This window comes from Chlamydotis macqueenii, chromosome 6 (genome assembly GCF_036417535.1).
Source record: "Chlamydotis macqueenii isolate bChlMac1 chromosome 6, bChlMac1.mat, whole genome shotgun sequence".
Taxonomy (NCBI): Eukaryota; Metazoa; Chordata; class Aves; order Otidiformes; family Otididae; genus Chlamydotis; species Chlamydotis macqueenii.
The window spans coordinates 31181368-31206829 of record NC_141561.1 but is presented as its reverse complement, the minus strand read 5'-3'; the positions used below and the strand labels follow the sequence as shown (position 1 = coordinate 31206829).

Genomic DNA, 25462 nt, shown 5'->3' with positions numbered 1-25462 from the left:
ATGGACCATCTATAATCGCACTGTCTATAGCCGTTTGGACCCACAGCACAGACCAGGGCAGAGCAAACAATTCTGGTGCGCTGCTGGTTGGTCAACTTTTTAATCAAGTACATATTAATTGTGACAAAGCAGCAGACATTTTCATGTTGTGTTTTGGGTTTTTTTTTAATGACTTAAAAAGGCATCTTTTTGGAGTTTGATGTCCTTTTGAGCTGTTATTAATCACTGTCATTATCTTGCATGAAATGAGTTTTGGAGTTCTTCATCCTCCTGAAGGACACCATTTATTTATTGTTATCCTGAACCTTGCCTCCATTTTTAGCCTGGTGTCAGCCCTGGTGTAAATAAGGGGAACCGCAATGGTTTCATTCAAATTGGGCGAACCTCCAGGGAGGCATTTTGAAGAAGCCTGCAGCAGGACACGTGAGCTGTTGGGGTGCTTGTCATGGCTGTGGCTGGAGGAGCATGCCAGCTGTGTAGGGAGGATGTGCCTGGGCACAGGTAGAAATTGCCAAGAAAACTTCAGGGGCCTGAAAGCTTGGCTGGGCTGTCAGGAGGGCACAGGCTCACCATGCCGTGGGACCTGCCGGCCCTCGCTTCTGTAAGGGGAGGAGCAGTGCTGGCTACCAGCTGGCTGGAGAGGGTAGAGTGCCTGATGGGAACAGCCGTCAGCAGGAGCCAGGGTAGCATCATCTGCCAGTAATTTGTTTTCCTGGGGCAAAGGGATTCCCCAGTAATGATGGCGGCATAGTCCCATGCTTCCATATCCCCACCCGGTCACAGGGGCTTTCCTGAGTTTCCTTGTTTTCATTTAGTCCTTGCCAGTTGTGACTGTTAAATACAGATGAAGCTTCGTTTTGGCATAATTTCTTGACAAACTTTTCTAGGTCATGAGAGAATCACTTTTTTCTCAGTATTTCTGGCCTTGGTTACCAGAAGCAGTGGCAGGATGTGGAGGACCAGTGAGATTTTGCACTCCTGCCTGAAACAAAAGCAGCATTTTTGCAGGCATGCATCTGTGGGAACAGCTGTATTTGTACTAGGAGAGAACATTTTTTCCTCCTTGCTGGCTCCCTCCAGCAAAGCTCTCTGCAGCTCTGCCAGCCTTCTGCAGAAGAGGAAAGGCGGCTGCTGGCAGGCCGCCAGCTGGGCTCCCTGCTGCCTCCGGAGGTTGTGGGGATGCTCCTGCGGCTCCGGGGGAGCGGAAGGGTGGCTGGGAACCAAATTGGTCACTGCTGGTCGTTTCTGGTACGTGCCAGAATAAGTCTCTCTGCAGGTTTTGGGGCTGTGTGGTTTCTGTGGCTTTCAAAACTTTGCGGTTCCTCTGGAGTATGGAAAATGTGCATAATGAGGAAAACCAGACACTGCTTGCCGTGCTACCTTGCAAGATGGTTCATCAGTCATGCTCGTGTTAAGGTAGCACATGAAATTGGAGAGGACAGACATGCACATCTGCTAACACTCCTCAGCCCCAGCTAGGAGACCAAAACGATCAGCATTGTATCGTCCTTGCCATACACCAGAGCTTTGTCCAGATGCTGGAGGACAGCTGGTGTCTTGGGCGTTGCAGTCCTTTAGGGGAAGTTTGTCTTTCACGCTCACCCTGTGTCTGTCTTATTTGCCTGGGAGCTACATTTTGCATTGTCCTTATTCGACATGTATAATGACAGGGTTGAAACAGCATATCAGATAATTAGCTCTGAATGCATAATTTCACTCCACTGCTAGGAGTATGGGAAAGTCCCTTGCCCTTGGTTAATTTAAGAGGTGAAAGGCTATGTATTAAACACAGCGCAATGAAATAAATGTCTTTGTCTCTGTTCAAGTTCATATGAGTATTGCTCAGAGTTCGCTCTGCTGTCACCTGCCGGTTTGTACCATACTGGTTATAATGGGTTTTGCTACAAAAGCTCCTGTACAAAAGGAATAGCAGATCAAAGCCCTGGTTAGGGCTCAGTTGTTCCAGTTACTGCCTGTAGTTGTCTGAATGGCAGTAATGGCAATAGATGTATCAGCATGTGTAAATTTTACAAAGAACCCTCATGCAATATTGAATGGTCTAAGAACGGGTGCTGGCATAGGGTCAAGCGTATACGGTGTGTCTGTGCCTGGGGCACTGGTGTGCTGGAGCCCAAATGTGAAGCTACAGGCTCTGCTGACTAAGGAGGAGCTTGGTGATTACCTCCTTCCATTACCCTGGTGACTGAATAGTTTCCTGTAGCATCATTTGTTTCAGGATGAAAGTGTTACTCTTTGTTCAGTGATGTGAGACGGTGAGAAAATACTCCTGTGTTTTGTTTCTAAGCTGATAAACGTGGGGGAGAGGCTATTCCCTTCCGGTTTTGGCAGTTCCAGAAATAAGTGGTTGAAATCTGCATGACTTTCATGTTGCCTCTTTGAGGTTTCATTGGCTCAAACACTCGAGAGCAGTAAAGATGCTGCTAGGGTGTAAAGCCTGCCGGAGTATGAATAGCTGTGCTTCCCGGCCAAAGTGGCACACGGCTCCTTTCTGAAGAGACATGCAGCTATTATACAACGTAGTGCTGCAGCCATGGTTTTTTTTAAGTTCAAGTTGCTTTATTTTTGCTCCTAAATCTCTGGACACAATAGGTCCTCTTGACTGGTGTACCAGCTTAGAGGCAGCAGAGTTTAATTTGCTTCCATTTGAGTCAAAAGCTGTCCTGACCTCAATGAGAAGAGGATCATGTTCTGTACAGGTTTGTATTTCAGTGGGATAAATACAACATTTGAGCACTTGCAGGCTGTACAAATCCCATCACTTTCTTTGTGAATGAAAAACATGCTGGCTTTTTGATTTGAGGCCAGAGTATCTGAAATTATCACTTATTGTATTTACAAATGAGTTCTGCTGTCTTCATCAGCAATAACAAGTTACCATTTACTGCTCTAGGCAGCAATTTTCTCGTTAGATGTTTTAATGAACACAGGTTTAAATTCATTCTTATTTCCAGCATTCTTGTGGCAAACACGGCTCCTAGATATACAGGAACCGTGGCTTCTAGAGCAGGTTTTGATTTTGAACGTAGACTGCATTATGAGTGTAAGAATTACAATATCAGACTCATCAGTTGAACTAAAATACCATGTAGACCAAATGGAAGCTTTATTTCTAAAGCTCCTTAAAAAATAAAAAGTTATGTAGCTAAGAGATGTCATGGGGATTTGTGATTAACTGAGTGATTACAATACCAGAACAGACTTGGCAGCTGCTCTGGTGCCATGCTGAAAAAATGCTGTTGCTTCACCATGCTTGTGGGAGAGATCTTCTGGGGATGTGCTTTGGGTCATAGGGAAGACCTCTTCTTACTGGTGTCTTCACAAATTAAACTCCTTTCCACATTAAGTTAAACTTAATGAAGATTTTCCATGTCTCATATTTCTTTTTAAAAAAATCTCCCTTCCTTTCCACATTCAGTCTTTCCCTGTCTTCCATATGAGAGTTGGAGCCAAATGAGAAATTTTTGTCAGGCAAATAAATGGAAATCACATAAATATTGATATTTTCTGAAGAATAAATTGCTGTCTTGCAACCCCTTGGTGTTTTCGATGCCTCTGAGCCAGACGGAGGTGTCAGGCTGCTGGGGTGGATGTGGAAGGGTAGAGGTGTGGGGTCAGATACCTGCTGATGTGCTTATGTACTGTAGCAGAGAATAGGATTTCATGACCCAAGGGAACCTGTGAAGGCCCTGTGTTCTTAACTTCACCCAATGTATGGGGAGAAATGCTTGAGAAAGTGCTCTGAAGATGAATTTCTTAGACCTGTTTTTTCAGAAAAACCTGAGCTACATTGAGTTGACTGGAAAGTGACTCTGATGTTTTGTACCAGCTAGTTCTGGTACAGTCTCTGTGATCTAATATTCCGGTACTGCTGTCTGTGCTGCACCGCGTGATGGGACTAGTGATGTTTAATTACTTTGGTTCTCCCAACTGAAATGCATGTGCACTTTCTTAATCTTCGTTTAAATGCCTCAATGCCTAATGCAACTCACTCTTAATCAGCCAGCGTCATTCCGTTACTCTTAATCCAACTCAAATGCTTTTCAACACTGCAATTTCACTTAATTTCTGCAGGAGATGAACAGATTGTCCTTATTGCTTGCCAGCTGAGTTAACTGAAACTGATCACATTGACCCTCTGTGCTCTATTGAGGGCTTCCCTTGCCTTTCGGTACAGCATCAAACTTGTCCTGGTTTGTGAAGGTATGTGTGAGTTCGTTCTGTCCTACCTCTGCAGTACCTCTGCTGCTCACCTGCCTCCTCAGTGCTGCTGTCTCTCTGCAGCGCTATCACCCACTGGAGCAAGAGCCATCTCTGTGCTGCTGCTGCCACCAGGAAGGGGATTTCTGTATCACAGAGAACTTGATTGCAAACTGTGGTGTCCATGCAGCAGTGCTTAACCATCATTTGATGACTGTGCTGCTGTCCCAGGAGCAGCAGGGAGAGCAGAGGGGTGCAGTCCCCGCTCCTTACATCCTTCTGACTGCTCTGTCCCTGGGTGATGCCTGCTTGGCCGCATGGGCTGTGAGTGGCCTTTGTCCTTCTGTGCTCTTCACCACTGAGGCCAAGGTCATCAGCAGTTTGGACAAAATGAGGTTTGAAATTTGACTGCTGAACCAGCGCCGTTCCTCTGCCTGGGCAAGGCTTCCTTTTAGTGCAGAGCCACTGACATCAGGGCATTGCAAGTTGATTGGGGAAGAGATTTGGTCCTTTTAGTCTTTGGTGTCTTTGATTTTTCATGCGTATTGGATGAAAATTAAGGTTGCTGACAGCGAAGGGCAGTGGACCATGAAAGAGGAGAACAGTGAATTCATTGTCATTTTACACCCTTTCTTTTTCTGTGTTCAGGATGGTGGAGGAAAGGGGAGGTTGCATGGCTTCAATTCTGCTGAAGAGTACTAAGAACATTGCAGGTGATGGCTGCTAGACACAGAGGTTACACCTCTGAGATAACCTTGCTGCTTTCATATCATTAAGCATTTTCCTGCAGCAATTTCAATGTACAACATATGCAAAATTAGTAATGCATATTCATTTCATGCTGGTTTTAACAGAATACATTTTAAAATATCTGCCTCTGTACTTTTGAAACATTGAATATGCCACCATAAGAAAGTGAGGCCGTCCCTTCTGTTGTCACTTGGCCACCGTGGCTAGGGGATTGTTTAATCAGGATTGCTCAGGCACCTGATGGTGTAGAGCCTTCAAGGGTAATACTGTCATTATTTATTGTCCATTTTTGTGGTCTTTTTAGGGGAGGGAGGTGATTGTCAGTGAACAGGAGCCTCATTATGCCCCTCGTAATAAAGACTCAGTGATACTTAATAAGTGAAAACAGAGCTTTTTAAGAGATGCATATGAAGAGATTTCATCTTTTCAAGAGACCACATCAGAAATCAAGTTAGTGCCGCCACCACCGCTGTCTCACAGGTCCCACTGAAGAGATGCCTCCTGGATGTCCTGAAATCCACTCTGAATCTTCCACTGGTTGCAGTGAGGTCAGAGCTGCACTTCAGTACTAATGGAAATTTCTGCCATAATCAGGCATGTGATTTTTGAGGTATCTTTAAACACTTAAGATCCAGTCTTAGCTTTCTGTCACCCTTTCTGCCTTTGCTGGGGTTGCAGAGGGTGGCTGGAGCAGAACTGAGCTCTATAGATCCAGGTAATTGCGATGTTTCCAGCTTATTCACCTTGTTGACATAGTAAAAAAGTCTCTTTTCTTTAGGCTAGAAGAATGAATGAGGTACCTGTCAACTGCAGAATTGCTTACTGGTAGCTATTTAATGGCACATTTTTGTTTACCAAGTGGTGCTTATAGAGTGCATCCTATAAAAAGCAAACATGTTTTAAATCATTCCTCTCTGTTGACACAGGCTTTTGTTTCCTTCCAGCAGCAGCCTGAGGGGAGGCTGGATGCTCAGCCTCAGTGACTGGTTAGAACTGCAAATTTCAATTATCTTCGTGCAATTTGAATAAAAATTGGCTTTGCGGGTTGCTGTTTGGGAGAGTGATACCCAAAGAAGCCTCTTTAACATGAACCGGCGAGGTGCTATGTTGCTTTGTAGGCAGATGTTGCTTTGTAGGCAGATGCATGGCTTTAATGGGTTATTAAAAGTGGTTTTAAAAGATTCCACTGAGGGAGGGAGAGGGGAAATAGAGCAACATCCTGAGGGTGGAGAGGTTGCTGGGGCATGATACCTTTGTTGGTGTACAGGGGGCAAAGGAGATCAGTAAGATTAAGCCCCTTTTTTTTGCCTTATGTAGCACTCCTTTAGCCAAAGGTGTTAAAACTCCTATGGATAAAGCCTCTGTGAGACCACAATAGGTGAGGGTCATGGCTTGTGCTATGTAACAATCAGTTTGGTATCAGAGAGGCCTGGGGGTCGCTGTGCTGTGAGGGATGACTCCCACTATTTCAAAATGATGACAGGGAAAATTTACAAATGCTGAAAGAAGCAAAGAAATACTGGCAATCTTTCCTCTGGGAAAAATTAGAAACCAGTCCGCTGTCATTTCAGAAATGTCAGCTACATGTTACAACCAGAATACTTTTTATTTTTTCCTTTTGCATATGTTGAAAATCAGATACTTAAGCTAAAATGAAATTTGGAAGACATTCTTTACTGCAGCATCAATCACCATGCTACTTCAGATAAGGCTTATAAATTAGAAGAAATGTTTTATGCCAGACGAATCATTTCGTGCTCCTGGATGAATTGGCAATGGGATGCACAAATTTTGAATCGTTCTGTAGTCTTGAGTATGTGAGCAGAGTCTGAAGTCAAATCTAATCTTTGCTGGAACAGTTTTTTCAAAATAAATTCTCAAGTGTGTGTAACTTTGGTAAACCACTTAAAAAGGGGTTTTAGAACATGAAAATGTGAAAATTTGGCTCTGTGAATAAGTGAACTGATTTCTTAAGGCTGAGTATTTGCAGCTCCAGCTATAGACTGTGGGTTTAATATGGACACATAACATGGACTAAGATGCATGGCTTTGGCTTTCCAAATGTGAAAATGTCCCTCTTAACTATTTTTCCACATTTGTATAAAAAAAAAAAAAACCAAACCTCAACTAATACTAATTTTTGTATTTTTTTTTTTTTTTTTTTTTCTCCCCAAAGCTCTAGTATTCTATGTAATGAACTACCTAGTTTACCTACATGTCAGTTCTCCGGAAACAGAGTTAGGCAAGTATTTGTGGTTGACACTGTGGTGTTCCTTGTTAACTGAAACATGGTTTTTGTTCCTTCCTATTTCTAAATGGATGGGGTCAAGAGATTAATTTCCTATCAGAAGTTCACATGAGTGAGCATGGGAGAACAGGCTTTTTCTAGTCTTCCTTTTTCCTGTGTGTGGGTTACTCTGTTTTAGAAGAAGCCCAACAACATACCATTTTCCTCTTCCATCTGCTCAGGATACAAGTTGCAGCTGTCCAGGAGGTCCCATCCATCCCAGGCCTGGCGAGGAGCCTCGTGCCACTGGCAGTGTATCTGAGAGTGTGGCTGGCTGGATGTTGGTGACCCTGAAGACACCCATTACGTATGCAGAGAGCTGCGCTTATCTTGTGTTTATTCTGTGCACTGCCACATCTGCATTTGCCTGCGTCTAAGCCCTCCATGGCGGTTGCTACTTTATGACCATGTGGCTGTCTTTCTTAGCAAACGCTTGGCTCATTTTACACAAACTTTTCCTATGCATCCATTAACCTTCCAGGAAGGTTCCTACAGATCCAAACTATATATATAAAAAAAGGCTATGCAAAATGAGCGACATTTAGCTAATCAACACCTCTGTGCAAGATTTTACACCAAGCACATTTCCCTGAAAATAATCTATTTGCAAGCAATGAAATTCGTGGAAAGAAATACTAATAATGTACTAACTAGGGGAAGTGCTGTGTGTGCGTGTGCTTTGGAGGAGTGAGAACAGTCTTTCTAAATCTTCCTATTCTTGGAAATTAAAAACATTTTAATGCCTCAACTTGAGCTCAAGCAGAATTTAAGTAGGTGAATATGTCTGAGTCAGCAGTGATGAGAAGGTATAAAAGAGGAGGAGAGGTGTATCTGTGAAGTGTAGTTCTGAGCCAGTAGTGACATGAGCCAACCCTATTAGCATCAAGAAAAGCTTTTCTCTCTTCCTTCTATAGGCATATCCTGGAGGGTTGCTTGCAGAGAACAAGAGGAGCTTGCAGCATTAATAGCACACAGGGAGGCTGTTCTGGCATAGAGAAAACATTATGATGTTGTTGTTTCCTGTAAAAATAAAAATGGAGGGAGAATATGCCACAAGAGTAGGGAGGAAAAAGCCCAAACTACATTTAATGGAGGTGTTCCTACAAACAAACAAACAAAAAAATTTTCAATCTCTTAAGTTTTAGGTTCAATGATACTTTAATACTTCATATTCTCCTGTCTTTGAGAGGGAGGCTAGTGGAGCAAGTTCATTTTAATCACTGAACATCTGGAAAATGATCACATGAATAGATAGTTTAAGGGTAGTATGATGACAGTGTAGATAGTGGTGAGAGTTAAGTAAAAAAATTCTAAAAGCTCATGCTACTTGGAAGGAAAAGCTCTGATTCATTTGTTTTCTTTGTTGTCTGCCATATGGGTGTGGAGTAGCAGGGCACAAACATGGTAGAAGATTTCAGACATCAGAGTGACCTTTGCCTTCATCCTACTACAGCAGTATCACAAGAGGAAGGGGAGCAGCAGCCACCTGCCCGGGTGGAAGCCCCTGAGGCCAGGACGCGATGCTTTCCAGGTGAGAGGGTGGGAGAAGGGGCCTCCTTCCAGACAGCTGGAGGAGCAGCGTGAGCAAGCTGAGCTCTGGAGGGAACCATGGTTTCTTTGCTTTCTGGCTCCTAAGAAGGTTTCTTTGACATGAGGGCTGAAGATATGCATAGGAGAGGAAAATGTGATCCTAAGCAGAAATCCCTTGAATTTTTATTTTCCATGAGATATTGAGCAAAGGTCAGAGGTTCTGGGAAGAAATGTCCAGTGTTTTGACCAGTAACTGAAATACAATTTATTTGTGGGCTTTTGTTTCATTTCCTGTTTTTGAGATTACTAAGGGATTTGCCATTAGAAGATGCATATTCCAGCTCACTGCATGACTTCAGACCCTTGATGCTGGAGGTAGGCTCTGTTTACAGAACTGCAGTCAACCTTTTTTTGAATAAACTAAAAGCACTGGAAATGTATTTTTGGCTTGCAGAGTTCAGGATGACACATCTGTAACATGCAGTCACTTCAGTAGCCTAACAGTTGTAGTAATAGCTGTTTTTTCAGCTTGCAGTAGACACATTCTTCTGAGAAGGGTTTTGAAGGAAAGCTGGACCTACAGAACATGCTATCACACACACACACACACATACACACACACAAAACAACAAACAAACAAAAAAACCAACAACAAAAATCACAAAACCCCCCCAAAACACCAGCAAACCATTACTTGTCAAGTTTATGCCTCAGACTTGAATGTCTCAATGTTGGAGTGGTTGGGGGCAGGTGTTGGTTTTGTATCCTCATGTTGGCCTGGATAGCCCAGGCCTGCAGCTCTTCTCACAAGGCTATAGCTGCCTTTTCCAAGGACAGGCAGTGGGTTGGAGGCAGGCAGAGAAATGGGAAACTAGGGTAAGCTTTGTGACAAGCACTCTGTGGTGCTGGCCCTGCCTTGCATGGTAAAAACTGCATTTGTAGATTGTTGACTGTGTCTCAGCAGCATTTGCAGCTGTGCCCCGTGAGTCCTTAAGGTGCCTGCTAAGGCACCCTGAGCTAAGGGGACCCCATGGGTGGAGAGGGAGAGGAGTATCAGAGTGTCTGTGTGAAAGAAGCAGCTTACAGCTGTGTGAACCAAAGCAGACCCTTTGGCAGGGTGGAGAACAGCCTATGGGAAGCTGCAGGGTCACCTGTGGGGTACAGGTGGCTCCCAGCCACCAGCGAGTGCTGGGCAGTGCTCCTGCCATAAGCCCTGGTTCATGCGGTGCCCTCAGACCTCCCTTTCCCCAGCACTGGGTGTGTGGGGCTTGAGGTAGCGGGTGATTGTTTGGTGTTGGCTCCTTGGTTTTCCTCCTCTTTCAGTGAAATCCTTATACTGAAACTCGTAAGTGAAGTCCTTCTACTTTGTAGCTTTTTCTTTTTGAACAGCCTGTGTTAGAAAGTAGTTTGTGGTAAAGCAAACTCTTCCATTTTGTTTGATGTCGTCTTCCTGAGTCTTCTGTTCCCTCTGCACTCGGCAGAGGAGCAAAAAAGTCAATTCAGAGTGTGGACCTTAGGTTTCTGTAACTGGTAGGAATTATCTCTTCAGCAGATTATCAAGAAATGGATGTGTAGTTCATAGAGGTATTTATTGAGTGCTCCTTCCTTTAAATATTCCCAAATAAAAAAATAAATTTGTACAAAGTTGGAAAAATAATAGTAAGTTGCCTGATGGAAATTACTTGTTAGAAGAAAATTAGTGGTGCAGTTTATTTTTATTTACTTGAGAAGCTTAACATGAGCAGGCAATGCGCCCTTGCGGCCCAGAAGGCCAACCGCATCCTGGGCTGCATCAAGAGAAGCGTGGCCAGCAGGTCGAGGGAGGTGATTCTCCCCCTCTACTCTGCCCTGGTGAGACCCCACCTGGAGTACTGTGTCCAGTTCTGGAGCCCCCAGCACAAGAAGGACATGGACCTGTTGGAGAAGGTCCAGAGGAGGGCCACGAAGATGATAAAAGGGCTGGAGCACCTCTCTTATGAGGACAGGCTGAGAGAGTTGGGGCTGTTCAGCCTGCAGAAGAGGAGGCTCCGGGGAGACCTGATAGCGGTCTTCCAGTACCTCAAGGGGGCCTACAAGAAAGATGGGGATAGGCTGTTTAGTAGGGCCTGTTGCGATAGGACGAGAGGTAATGGTTTTAAAATAGAGGGGGCTAGATTTAGATTAGAAATTAGGAAAAAATTTTTTACGATGCGGGTTATAGAACACTGGAACAGGTTGCCCAGAAAGGTGGTGGAGGCCCCATCTCTGGAAGCGTTCAAGGCCAGGCTGGATGAGGCTCTGAGCAACCTGACCTAGTCAGGGATGTCCCTGCTCCTTGCAGGGGGGTTGGACTAGATGACCTTTGAAGGTCCCTTCCAACCCTAACCATTCTATGATTCTATGATTCTATGATTTTGGTAGAAGCAAAACAAGTAATTCTGCTGAATTTTGACTGCTGTGCGCTTTCTGAGGCTCCTGCTGCCCTCACATATTGGGGTTTTTCTTAGCAAAGCTTCTGACAGCTAGGTAGGAGAAGAGTAATTCTCCCCCAAACTTGAAAGTAAAGGACTTGAAGACATGTTTTTAACTGTTTGGTTTTTTTTTTTCCACTTAAAAGGGTTATTGTTGTATGCTGGTATGTTGAAATCAGCAGAACTATGAAGATTTGCACCAGCTTAGAGACAGAGCATTTTCTCAATGCTTTTTTAATTGCAAACTCTTATATGTACTTTTTTAATGGAAAGGAGCCTTTCATTTCAAGGTGTAGTCCAAGACTTTGTGTGGACAGTCAAATAATCTGTAGTCACCTGGAATTCCTTTCCTAGTGACATTTTACTTAACAACTTACCACATTTTAGAGAAAAATTGTGTTGCCTGTAGATGAACAGTCTGTTTCCACTCCCCTTAAATTCTATGTGGAGGTGTGAGTATATGTCATTAGAGACTTGAGGACAGGCTGTGAAACAGAAAATGAGAGAGGAAATTCCCAAAACCATCTCAGTATCATCCACTATTTAAAGGACATTCTTGTACAAGGGATATTTTGCAGCTGTGGGAGCCTGCAGCAGCTCCAGATAAGCATGGGGCAGACAGACCTTAGGGGAAAGTCTCTGCTTTTGACTCGTAGGAATGGAGTGGTGAAAGATTCACGATCCAGGAGTTGCTATGGCTGGCTTCAGTGAATATTAAGTATAATAAGCACATCAAAAACACTATAGCTCTTCCCAGAAGGTGCAGCTGAAGGTGAAGTACATGGAAGAAGACAAGGCTTTTAGGCAGAGGTTAGGGTAAGACAGCCCTTTATTGTTGTGGGGTGAGGCCAAATCCACTGTTTCACACCTGTGCCATTCAACAGGAGTTACTTTTTTATAAAAGACTGTTTGTCTGCAAACTGTTGATCTTAATTTCAAACCAGCAGCAATATGCTTAACAAACTAAATAAAACATGAATGGCCACTTGACAGATGAGAAAAGCACTTCTGTTGTGTTTTTAATTGTTCACATAGACTCCTGCTGTCAGCTGATGCGTTCTGTTACACAGAGTCTTGAAATAAATTTTAACAATCTGACCTTAGGGCTCAGATGTTGTACTTAACGGTTATGTGATAGAAGCTTGAATCAGATCAAGAGATGAAAGTTTCTCTACAGGGAACAAAGTTCAAAATTATGATCCATAAAGAACTTACAGTAAATTCAAAACCAGGTGTAAATATGTTGAGGCACCACACAGGGGTATAGTAAGCAGCAGTTACAGTAGAGATGCTGTAGATAGGAGAATGTAGATTCTTATCTTGCTGTTCTCTTGAGACTCTTGGTGCAGTAACAGAAACCTCAGACTGTGCTAAAGGAAGTAGGGGTTCTTGGGGGCTATGAAGCAAATATTTTTAATGCATTAGAGGTATTGACCTATCAGTTATTCATCTTGGAAAAAAGAACTGAATGCTTTTGAAGAGAATCCTGCAACACAGTTTTTCATTATTATGCTGCATTTCCCTGGAAATGTTAACTAGCACCCACAAAATCTTGACTCATTCAGTTGGTTAGCTGGGGTGTTGGTGTTTCTGTCCTGTTGTAGTTATCTGGTATGAAGCACAACACAGGCGTTAGGCACATGGATGTGAGAGTAGGTTTGTCTGTTTCTTTGCAGACCTCCATCTTTTAAAATGTTTGTGCAGATCCAAACCTGAGACTTGGTCAATGGATTCCCTTTGCTAGGTGCCCGAGTGCTTTTAGTTGATGTAGGCTTCAGTTGGGTGGTGCTCTGCAAATTTTAGGGGAAAGCATAGCCAATATGGACTTCATGTACAATCAGTAATTGTATGGCTGATACATGGTGTTACTCTGTCTCTTCTTTTTCCTCTTTAATCTGTTTTGGTGGAAAGGTTTAAGGGACATTGAGCCTTGGGGAGCTAGCTTTGCCCTTCTTGGGGAAGGTGGAAATGCTGACATGATAGATGACCATCCCTGGAGCTTGAGTAGGTCATGGCTGTCCTTGGAGGAAAGCAGCATGTTCAGCCCCGATCAGGCCCAGACTATGCAGTCTGTCTCTCACTCCCCCCACCCTTCGAGAGAATAGGGGGAGATGATATAAGAAAAACGGCTCAAGGTTTGAGATAAGGACGGGGAGAAAATCCTTAAAGTTACCTTTACGGACAAAACAGACTCAACTTGGGGAAAACTATTCATTTATTACTAAAAACAGCAGGAGAATGAGACGGAGAACAAGACAACCTCCCCCCCCACCCCTCCCTCTTCCCAAGCTTAACATTATCTCTACTACCTTCTCCCCCTGAGCGGCACAGGGGGGAAGAGAGAATGGGGGTCGCGGTCAGTTCATCACGTGATGTTTTACACCACTGCTTCATAGTTGGGGGAAAAACTCCTCACATGCTTCCCCTGCTCCATTGTGGAGTCCCTCCCACGGGCCACAGTCCCTCATGAAACTGCTCCGGCATGGGTCATCTCTTCCACGGGGTGCAGTCCCTCCAGAACAGCTGTCCCAGTAGGCCCTCCACAGGCCACAGCCTGCTTCAGGCCTCCACCTCCCCCAGTGTGGGGTCCTTCATGGGCTGCAGGTGGATCTCTGCTCCTCCGTGGACCTCCATGAGCTGCAGGGGGACAACCTGCTCCACCATGCAGGGGGATCTTGGCTGCAGGGGAATCTTGGCCAGGAGCCACATTACTCCTCCTCCTCCTTCTTCACTGACCTTGGCGTCTGTAGCTGTTTCTCTCGCAAGTAAAGTTCTTCACAACAGACTGGCAGACGCCTCTCAGAATCTCTTCACGTCATCCATCTCCTCTCCTCTTCTCTCCACTTCTTGCAGCCAGGCCGAGTTGGGCCCAGTTGGCCGCCTGGCGAGAGGCCAGAGGGTGAGGCCTGCAAGGCCCACGAGGTCCGTGCCTCCCAGTCTGTGCCTCTGCCCCTGCTCAGCTTCTTCACATCTTCTTTTCTCTTTTTTTTTTTTTTTTTCTCCTGTTTCCCCCTTCTTAAATACTTTATCACAGAGGCATTATCACAGAACATTCTGCTACCAATTGGCTTGGCCTTGGCCTTTTCCAGCAGCGGGTCTGCCCTAGGCCCAGCCAAGTCCACTGAACAGAGGGGAGTGACTTCTAGCAGTTTCCTACAGAAGCTGCCACCTTAGGACTCCCCCCCACTTTGCTAAACAAAACCACAACACAGCATTATCTTGGCAGAATCTCCATCTGTCATTCTCAATCTCAGCGGTGTCTTATGGCTTCCTCGTTGCATTATTGACAAAGTTTAACAAGGCATGTCACTAATGCTTGTCTCGTGCTCCCTCGTCAGTCAAAGCCATGCTTGCAAAGAGCAGAGAAAATCTCCCAGTCAGATTGGACCTCCACGGTCAGTCTGGATGAACTCTCTCAATGCCATGGAAATGATTGTTTAGTTATGTGTCCACGAAATGCTTTTAAATTATTTTTATAATCACTCATTAAATTTGCATTGCAGCCTATGGGTCTGTCTCGCTGCCTCAGCAGGAAGCACACTCATCCCACAGGAATGGTCTCGTGCTGGGAGTGTGAAGGGGGGATGTGAACTCTCTGGCTGTGCCCCTCTCCATTCTTCTGGCTGTGGCTCTCCCCTGCCTCCCACCTGGGCACCCTGGTGCCTCCCCCTCAAGGCCAATTCACAGCCACCTCCACTGAGTAGGGGAAGGCAGAAATTAATCTGGAGGGGAAATTGTTCTGCTTGAGCGGGCAAGTAGAAGGAAACTGTCTCATTGACTGTGTTGCTTTAATCTCTTTTTATGAGCTACCTGGAGCGCAGAGCTCTTTATCTGACCCACCATCAGATCTGGCAGGGGCCCAGCCAGGATCTCTGCTAGCTTGAGCTGAAGGATTCACTGGCTTTTGCCAGCTGCCTTCCCCTTGGCAAATCTCCCCGTGAGCAGAACCAAGAGCAGGGTGTCTTGGTGCGTGCAGCTGGCTGCAGCCCCCGGGAAGCCCCGCAGCAGCTGTTCCCTGAGTGCTGCACAGCTCCTGCTTCTCCTTCTGGTCTTCGAAGGCCCTGCACACTCCACAGCAGATGGGTGGGAGCGATGCCCGCATTTCCCAAAGGCGCAATCCTGCAGGCCCTTCTGCAGGCCAAGCACTGCCTTCCCCTTGCTGCGCCCTGGCAATGCACCTGGTGAAACTCGGCTTTGCATGTGGGCTTGGGCTGCGTTTCATCCTGTATGAAGGGAAATGGTACATCCTTGTCTTCCTTTCACCTCTTTTGGTCCTCCTGCAATTGCTCCCTCATCGCTGTTGAACTGCAGCCCTTGGGCTGGGACTTGCCATCGCTCCGGCAGGGATGTGCCTGCTGCGGCACGAGCAGCTAGCAAAGTCCTTCCCTTCTGTAGCCTCACTGGATTGATAGGCTTCCTGCTCGTTCCCTTGATCATCCAGGCATGGAGTTTATTTTGGGTAAAGAGGCTTCAATGTCCTTTCTTAAAATATTCATCTTATCCTTGACTATAACCACTTACAGCACGTGCCTAAGCTGTGCCATTTGACCTCCATGGACGATGTGTGTGGCTGAGTGAAGGCTTTCTGTCTGCCCCAGAGACTGGCTGTGGGCACACTCAGCTTGCTGAAGGTTTAGTCCATGATATAGTGGGTGCATGAAAAGACTAAAATGACATAATGGAAAATCAATTACAGGTTAATGATCATAGCTGAAGTCATGGTTTACGCTCTTATTTTTTGTATCTTGCAAACTAATATGAAAAATTGCATGTAGCAATTGATTTAAAAGGAGATATTGAACAATCTACTTCAAATGTTAAATTCAGTGCAAACTGTGTGTAGAGAGACCACTGTGAACAGTCACATTAAACACACCCCTATTCAGATGAGCTGCCTGCGGTGAGAGTGTCTTGGCTGCATGTCCCCAGCCAGCCGCAGCTGGGGTGAGGCAGACCACCGTGCTCCCACAGCCACAGCGCTGAGAGCAGAGAGGGGTTCATGGGAAAACTGAGGACACGTGCCCTTCCTGAAGTCCTGGTGGGTTTGTACTCCTCCTGCAGAAACCTTGAACCTTTTGTTTAGAGTACATCAGTGGGAAGCTTAAAGGCACTTTAAACGGCTTCCCACCCACTTTCCATTTTTGTTGCTGGTGAGAATTGCAGATGAAAGGAGCCTGATAAGATTCATTGATGTAATGCACATCTTGAGTCCATTTTGCAATTAAATATATTTTCATTTTTCACAAACTCTTTTATAGTTCAGTTTAAAAATTACTCCTGGCTAACATGGGAAATGTCTTAAACTGTCTGCCCCATTCAACAAACAGTGCATGTAGTGATATGGCTATTATTAGGCTTTATCTCAAACTATACCATTTACTGTTACTGCTCTGAGTAATTTGTATTTATTATTGACATAGTATTTATTTATATTTATTATTCACATAGTTATTCTGTGTTAATAGCCTAACTGATGAGCCAATGTATTTTCTGAGTGCCGTTAGAAATATCCTTCTGAGTAAGATCCTCCCCCTGCCCTGAAACCAAAATGATGTAAGTAACATTAACAAGCTACCCTTTAGGCCAACTGTTGCCTCTTTTTATTCATACAGTACCTACCCAGTGCTGTCCAGCTCACCATTGTGACATCTGGTCGCTGCAATCACATAACTATTTACTAACCACTAATCATAGCAGTAAGCAATAGAGAAGAAAGTTTTAAGCATGCTGTTTTGGTATTTTTAAGGGTAACTAGCTGGTTTTGTTTCCTACTACTCCTGTAGTTGCATGTTAACGAACTTGCACTCCAGTGTGTTCTGCCAAAGGTTGTTTATTTCTCCCACGCAGATGTCTTGTCACTCTGTGGTTAATGTTATGTTTCTGTAGACAGGACTATAAATTCATTTTGGATTGGACAGCTCTTGGAGACAAAAACCCCACATGTAAACAGTGGTCCATAAACAGATGAAGATTTGGGTTTGAACATCAACCATTATTTGCGGGTTTGTTTTTAATTTAATAAAACCACAACAGAATAGGATTGAGCCTCACGCTTCTCTGCGCGAGCCACGTTTCAGCACAGGTGACTTGGGGCACTGGAGGTTCATGACTTGAGTATGCAAGATCTCTTGGATTACTCCTAAAACCCACTGGGCTGCCACTGGGGAGAGCTGGCAGTATGCAGCTGGGGGAGATGCAGCCTTGGTGTCTGAAAAGCACATCTGTGCCAGCCAAGTCATTGTGTTCTGACATATCAAAAGTTTGCCAGTGGATCCTCACAACGGTGTGCCGAGTTATGTGCTCACACGAGGGACCTCTGTGGTTTTGTGGTTGTTTGCACCAATGCACCATCTGGCAGGTTAGCACGCAGTGGCTGGGGCTCACCCCGGGCTGGAATCTGGTGTGTGTGATTTTTGCCAGGCTTCCCCTCCTGTTTCTGCATAGAGCAAGGAATTCACACACGGAGATCAATAAAGGTTTAGTAGTTAACTTTTGTTACTGTCCATTTTTGCAGAAGCCAAGGGCTCATTAAAAACAGAATACTCCCTCCCTATACAGCACTCCCTCAAAATCCCTTGAGGACTGAGAGACAGCAGCAGTCCAGCTGTGAGCCCTTGGGAGATAACAGGTCAGTCCTGGTTTCTAGCAGTGGCAGCTACCATTGTATGGCGTTATGTTATGGTGCTTCACCGAACCCTGTGCCTGCGGACCTGGAGTGAATCTTCCTGTGGAAGTTGAATGGAACGGGCCTGTGCCCAAGTCCTGGGCTGCCATGTCTCTTTTTTCTATCTTTCTTCTTAATATTTTTATAGAAGAGAAAGACTTGCTGGAAATATCTTTCCTACAAAAAGGACTTGTGAGAAACATTATGTGCTTTCAAATAAAGCATAAAGAGTACTCACTGATCAATTTTCTGTCCTCATTAAGTCTCTCAGAGTTGAGTTCAAGGGAAAAAAATGAAGATGGGAAGAGCTTAGAAATGAAGTATCCTTATTTAAAACAACTACAAAAAGAATACTGAAAAAGGCTGAAACTCCGTGGTTTGAGAGTTGGAGAACAGACTCAATTATCATAATGTTGTGCAGCTGCACTACCACATATATTATTTTTACTTTACTATCAGATATTTAATATATGGGGGTAGCCAGTGTTCTCTTTTTGTTTGTTCTAAATATTTCCTATGTGGAACCACATCTTATACAGCATTACCAGTTGTTACAGCAAAACAGAGACTGTTATAGAGAAGAGAGTCACCCATCAGTGTTTGCACACTCTGCAATTTTAATGACAGATATAGAGCAATAATAGAAAGTTTATTCCTGTAATAAAGGAAAGGGAAGAAAAAGCAACCAAACTCATATCTTGAATTTGGAATGACAGTTTAAGGAAAAAAAAAAATCTTACAGTAGCAATCCACTTCAAGTAATTAGTTGTCTGGAAAATTTGCATTAAATATGCAAGGTAAATAATTATCTCTTGTTCCTGGAAACACATTCTCTATTGTGTTCCTGGAAATTACAGGGGAGCACAGAATAGCATCTTTCTAGCTTCTAGAGTGCAGGGAGCGTATCTGCAGCCAGCAAGCTCCTGGCTTCTCCTGTGTCCCGGAGGTTCAGAGCCGAAGCTCTGAAACTCAGTTTGTCACCATACAGGGTACTCTGATGTGGGGGCCTGGGGTCTTGCACAAGTTTTGAGTCTTGAAGGGAGGTTAAGCTACATTGCTCTCTGTTGGAGGTGAGATTTGTGTTTCGGATTTGAGCTCTGTCACGGTGAGACAGGCAGAAATAGGGTTAATGCACAGCTGTGTATTGTCAGTGCGTGTTTCCCATTTACCTGACAGATGAAGCTCCGCTGGTTAAGTTTAATGAACAAATGAATGAATCGTGCGTTATTCTGTGATGTAGTCCTTGTGAGAATTAGTACATAAATCTACAAACCACAGAAAAGAAACAAGATGGGGGAAAGCAGCTGGATAATTCTGCTGGTTTTCCACAATGATGCACTATTTGCTATTTTCTTCTTCCCTGGTAATGTTAAATTTAAGGATACAACCTTTGTTAAAACAATTCTTCTTCCATTAGCAGTTTCTTCTGTTGATGTTTTGGAAAATGTGTAAGATAATGGTAATTGAGTTTAGGGAAGAACAATTTACTTTCTCCCAGTTTATTGTCTGTATTTTGACAGACATAGTATACATTCATTTCACTCTTCTTTCTTTCTTAGGATTTTCACAGAGCAAGAATGGACTGGCTAAACATGGGAGAGAAAAAAAAGAACATGGGATAAAAAAATCTTTTACAGTGTTCATTGTTGAGGGAGGATAAAAGGAGTATTCAGTATAAAAGGCCCCAATTATGTACGCACTACTGCATGAGCAATTTAGTTTTAGTTGATTGTTTCCCGTGGTAGGTACCTTCAATGTGAAGAAACTTTGCAGGTTTTGCAGGTAGAAGGCAACAGCCATGTGCCAATCCTCAGGGCATGGGAAGCACAACGCAATGACTGTACTCTGCTTTCCACCTGGTCTGCTGAGTGTGCTCAGACATTTGGAGACAAGTTTAGGTTGACCATGTCCCTGAGGTTTTTCTCAACCATGGCAGAGATGAGGACAAGCCCTGGCCACCTCCAGAACCCAGGAGAACATTTATCATGATGCACAGTCATCTTTGCTCGTTTCCTTGCTCTTTACCAAGCTCAGGTCTCCCTAATCTTGACAATGGCACCTCAAAATACAGGTTACGCCCACTCGGTTATGATCATTTTTCTTTGTCAGTCAACATCAGGGAGGTACAGAGCAATTGGATCAATCCTTAGGCTGTATGTGCAATGAAATTAAAAGTCTACACCTTCCCTTGTTTTCCTCTCTCAGTAGGCCTGTGGAGGAAGATTGGTGTTTATGTCAGGGAGGAGTGGGACTTTTTGTGAGAGAAGAGTGATGGCGTATGGCAGAGCGGGGAGGTAAATGCTGCCTTAATTAGATCCTTGCTGCATGTTATTTGTTTAGAGTTAGCAGTTTGGTCTGTGGGCTGTTTGCATGTATCTTACACATTGGAAAGTGCAGAACAGAAGCCATTTGCATTGGGGAGACAATTACAGGTTGAACACATTCATTTTTCCATATACTTTGTTGTAAGTATGCACAGAATAACACTTGCTGCATTTTTATTACAGTAAGTATCTCAATGTTTGTTGGAGCTCAAGAACTAAGTAATTTTAAATAGTGATTAAAATAGCAGATAGCTGAAGCTGTTTAACCATGTGGATTGTGGTTTCGCTCTCCACAGTCTTTGTCTTCTCGCTCAGTTTTATCCATTGCAGCATGGCCAATAAAGGGCTGGTGTCATGTGCTGCGTGGTCTTTGTCTCGGCCCTTAAGATGCTGACTTCCTCCCTTCTATTTCAGGAGGTCATTAGTGCTGATGAGATTAGAGGTTTGTATCTTTAGGTCCAAGTCATTATTCTGAATTTAATCAATGCATTTGAAAATGTTTCCTCTAATAAAATTGTAATGACTTTACATTATTTGTCATGCTTATCAAAAACATGGTTTTAACATTTTCATATTTAGAGGCACTGAGCTCCTGGAGAGGAGTATACATTAGTACATCATTGCTGGGTCCATTTCCTGCCTCTACATCTCTCTCTCCAGTAAATGAGAATAACCTAGTCTGTGTAATCACAGTGATGTACGGCCAGCGTGGCACTGGAGTCAGGGCTTTGCAAACAGCTTTAAATCCTGGGAGAGGTCCCTTGCGCAAGCAGGATCGCTTCTCTGCCGCCACCTTCATCATTCAGCTGTGCGCTTTGCCACCATGTGAAATAGACTGTTACCGGGCTTATGATAAAAGAGAAAATAACCATCTATAATGTAGAGGTTTGACTGGAGAAATGGCTTTTGTGTTGCAAGGGGAATGAGACAAATAGCCCCCCACAGTGGGAACTGAATTACTAAGGCGAGTCAAGAGCAGCAGTGTTATAGCAGAGCCTGGGTGTTTGTTTAGAGGCTTTTCAATAAAATTAATCCAAATGTTTGGTTCTCAGGAATGTTGCTGGAATGAGTAAGGACTACTATTTAATTCAAATTACTTCTGTTGTTAAACAGAAGTTGTTAAACAGTCTGCTGTTAACATTTGGGTTCAGGCAGGTGAGGAAGGAGTAGGGGACACAAGCATACAGCGTGCCAGGTGGGTTAGCCCCCTGTTTGAACGCTCTGCCACTGCTGTTTCATGTGCTGCTCCCCCAGCTCAGCTTCTGCAGGGGGGAGGCAGGGCTGGAAATGATGCGAGTTATTTTGATCTTTCAGGTGACACACTTATGCAAGGAGGGAGAATTTGGCTGTGTCTGAGGTCAGATGTGATGGGTCTGTGGGAGGGCTGACATGTCTATTAGCTCTCAGGGGCCTTGCTTGTGTCCAAAAAGCAGGGGGGAGGAGATGCAGGGGTGGATGCAGTCACAGTGATGGAGGGGCCGATGCTGGGCAGTCTCTCTGTGGTGCTAGCAGAGCGGTGTCAACTCACTGGGATTACCTGCTTGGACATTGGGGCTGTTGATGCTCCTCGCTGCTCCTGGAGAGGAAAAGCCTACCTGTATGGCATTGCCTGGGGTATAACTGACTAAGTTCTCCTGCCCTCTGCCTCTAACCCGAAGCCACTCGATCCTCCTCAGGCAGCAGTCCAAAAGCAGCTTGCGGGTGACACCACTAAGGGAGATTTTTGTCTGCGTTGTAGTAGCACGGCGGCAGCAGCACGGTGGCTGGTGATACGGCAGCGTAACTGGCAAATTGCAGTAGGCAGATGGCAGGTCTCACACTAAAAGAGAGGATGTGTAAACGACCAAAGATAGGTTTTAACAGTCTTTTTCAAAGCCAGAAGTTTGTCACTGTATGAGCTCTCAGTCTAAACATCCCTGTGAAATTTCAAGCCTGAAGTCTACTAGTGGTTTATTAAATAGTTTTGGCAACTGAAATGGATGCTGTGAATCACTGTGTGCATGCTTAAGCATGAGGTGTCTTGGACATCTCAGGCATTTGCCATTCAGCACAGGCCAGCCAAGCTGTGCCCGCTGCCTCTGTGCTGGCTGCTGGCCAACACTTAGCATCGGGTCTGCAAAGGATGAGCAGTAGGAGAAATTCGTGCACAAAATGCTTGGGTTAGTTGGCAGGTTGGGGCAGAGCCATTGCTGGTGAAGCAGTGACATGTTGTGTCTTGCTGTGCTGCCCAGCTGTCCTTGGTAGGTCTCTGCCTTTGGGGGTCCTCTGGGGCCACATGCCTCTGCTGCCACTGGAGGGGTTGGTTCAGTCTGGCCTTTGGTCTCAAGGATGGGAACTGCTGGTCACCTTCTGCATCCCGCATCTTTGCCGTGCACGGCTCCGTGATGTGTACCATGGCACCCCGGCTGGAGGGGTTAGTGCAGGTTAGTGCCTGCGCTCTGCAGACGGGTGGAAAGATCAGGCTGGCTTTTTTCCATTCTGACCTCTAGTCTTTTCTTTTTTTTTTCCTGGCTGATCTGTTTTAACAGCGAGACTCAGTTAAGGAGAAGAGTATTTCCTGTACAGTGCAAATTGCCATGTGCAAATATGTAATGTAATTCAGCCTTGTGGAACTGTCATATCCTGTACAAACAGCAGTGCTGGAGCTGCTCATTAGTAGTATCCTTCCCCCCACCCCCCACCCCCAGCCTATTTAATACTGCAGAGAAATAATTTTCTGTTCCCAGCACCTGACAAGTACAGTGATGTTAGATGCTTCAGGAGTGAGGAAAGGGTGATAACTGCAGTCACTGAGAACACAGAAGCAAATGGTCAGAAAATTAGGCTCAAACCATTAGCAGCTTGAGCAGCAGATCCTCATCATATCGGTAGCAACCCAAAACTAGCTCTAGTGATTAAACTGCCCTCCTTTTATTGATGTCAGTACTGCAACTCTCAGTAACATTTGTTGAGAAGTCAATGTGCTCCCTGGAGAGCAGAGGTTTCCTTTTTCAGGTGCTCTTTTAATGAGGAGGGAAAGTTGGACTGAGCCATGTGTCAAAAGCTCTTTAGCTTGTCCACTTCTGCGGTATGCTGCCCAGGTCTGAGAGCCATCTCTCCATGGGCCTCTGTTCATGACTTTTGTGTTTATAATTTCTTTTCCCCCTTTGTGTATCAATATTATTTCCTTTTTTTTTTTTTTTTTCCCTTTGACTTGCTCTCTGTGACTCATGCCTTAATTTTTGTTTATGTTCCTACTCTGCTTAAGGGCTCACCATACACTGTAAAAATACATTGCAATATGCAAAATTTTATTGTCTCTCTTATTTAATTTGTAGCCAGAAGATGATGTTAAGCCATGGAATGGGCTTTATTTGTGGAATCGGGGAAGGTGTTCCTGCAAATGTCCAGCAGCATTACTAGGGCCTGGTTACCTATGATGATGGGGCCAGCCAAACCATGCATTGGCTTAGAAATTCAGGGTGAAGCTGATGGCTAGTTTGAGGTGGATGAACAAAGTTTGTAACTCTGACTCCTTTGAACCAAACAGAAGAGCCTCTGGAAACATCAGAAACAGTGGCTTTGGAGAAAAGAGCTTGCAGGTCTCACTTAATGCCAGTGCTCCTGCAAACCTTGGATGTAGATTGTTTAAAATAGTTGTGAGTTTCATGGTAGAAGTAGGGCCAAAGGGACCTTGGGGAACACCCCTTGGAAGCTGTTGGTAAATGACTGCTGGTGTGTCAGACCATGTTGGCTTGTTTGAAGCAATTAGCAGTTGCAAGAAGTGGAGTTTGGTTTCATTAGAGTAGCAGCTCTGCAAAATGGATATTGTGCTGCATGGCTCCCCAACTGTCACTTCTCCTAGTGAAACTCATTGAGGAATGTTTTTGGAGAGGTGGAAGGTAGGTTCCAACCATTGCATTTGAGTCCCACCCAAATGCAGGGCTGCAGTGCCTTGGCTGGGGGGAAGTGGCGGCGGAGGAGCGTGCACCGGTGTGTGTCTGCGTGGGGTGACGTACCAGCGGTGGACTTCAAGGCTCTGGTTTTCCTAAGAGGCCAATCTTTTTTCTGATAAGGGAAAAAGCTGTTTGGAGTTTCTCAAGTCCTGCATTGGGCACACGCTGTACCGGTATACTGTGTTTAAGAGCTATTGGCTTTTACATTCCCTTGCTATTTGAATAATAGAGTTTAGCTGGGTAGTCTCTGATCCTGCAAGCATGTGACTGGCAGCAAGAGGTATGTTTAGAAAGAAAATACAACCCTGGGACTTAATTCAGTGGTGCTCAGTTCCTGATGCTGGCTGAAGAGAGTATCGCTTGGCACTCTTGCTCTTAGGTATTTCCTCTTTTTTTATTATTTATGTTAGGGAGAAGATAAATCTGTTCAGCAGCATCTGTGCATCACTGCTGACATTTTAATTTTCAGTTAAAAGATTTTAATTAAAATCTGACATCGTTTGGTGTGAAAAATGATAGCAAATTAAAATCATACATGCAGACTGAACTAATGTCAATGTTATGTATTGGTTTCAAGAACAGCTCTATCTGATTAATACAAGCAGTAGCAATGCATGCTGGAAGGTGCTTTAGTTGCTCCTTTTGTATAATTCTGCCATTATTCTACTGAAGTAATTATAATGAGAGAAGTTTTGTGCTGATTTTCCCAGTTTCTCTCTGCTGGAGTTCTTCCTCTCTTGGTCTGCCTCTCTTTCCCCTTCTGGATGCTGCATAATCATCCTGGCGAGACGTGATTGCTCTCTGGGCTTCAAGGAGGTATTTGTGTGGGAGAAAATGGCTCTTGAAATGTCTCCTAATGTACCAAACTTTTAATAATTTCACAGAATGCACTTAGAAAGGTGAAGTCCCTTCATGGCTCTGTCCTAGGTGTGTCAGTGTGTGGTGTGTGACTACATAGCTTTGTGCCCGTGTGCTCATACCCAGGTGTTCTGACTCAAGCCACAGGACTTAACACAGCTTTGTTCCAAATTCCCTATGTTATTCACAAATGGAGTATAAACATGTCCAGGATGTGTATTTAAAATGCATCTATTTGCCAAACATTGTCTGTCTCTCTGGTTAGGCAACAGTGCACAGGCTTAAATAGGAAGGTGAGAAGATTTTCCAGGCCTTTTAGTCCCATTCTTCCCCGTAGCGTAAACACCCTCATCTTGTAGACTGAGACATTTTCTGTGTCTGAAAAGTCTGCTTAAACTATGAGCAGCGTGTCATTTTCTTAGTGAGGCTGTGCATAAAGACTGCTT

General features: G+C 44.5%; 1 protein-coding gene across 1 annotated transcript in view; it reads left to right on the top strand.

The window, feature by feature from the left end:
- The window catches only part of PLCL1 (phospholipase C like 1 (inactive)), a 202119-nt gene that overhangs the window by 115879 nt on the left and 60778 nt on the right, over positions 1–25462 (top strand). The window lies entirely within an intron of this gene.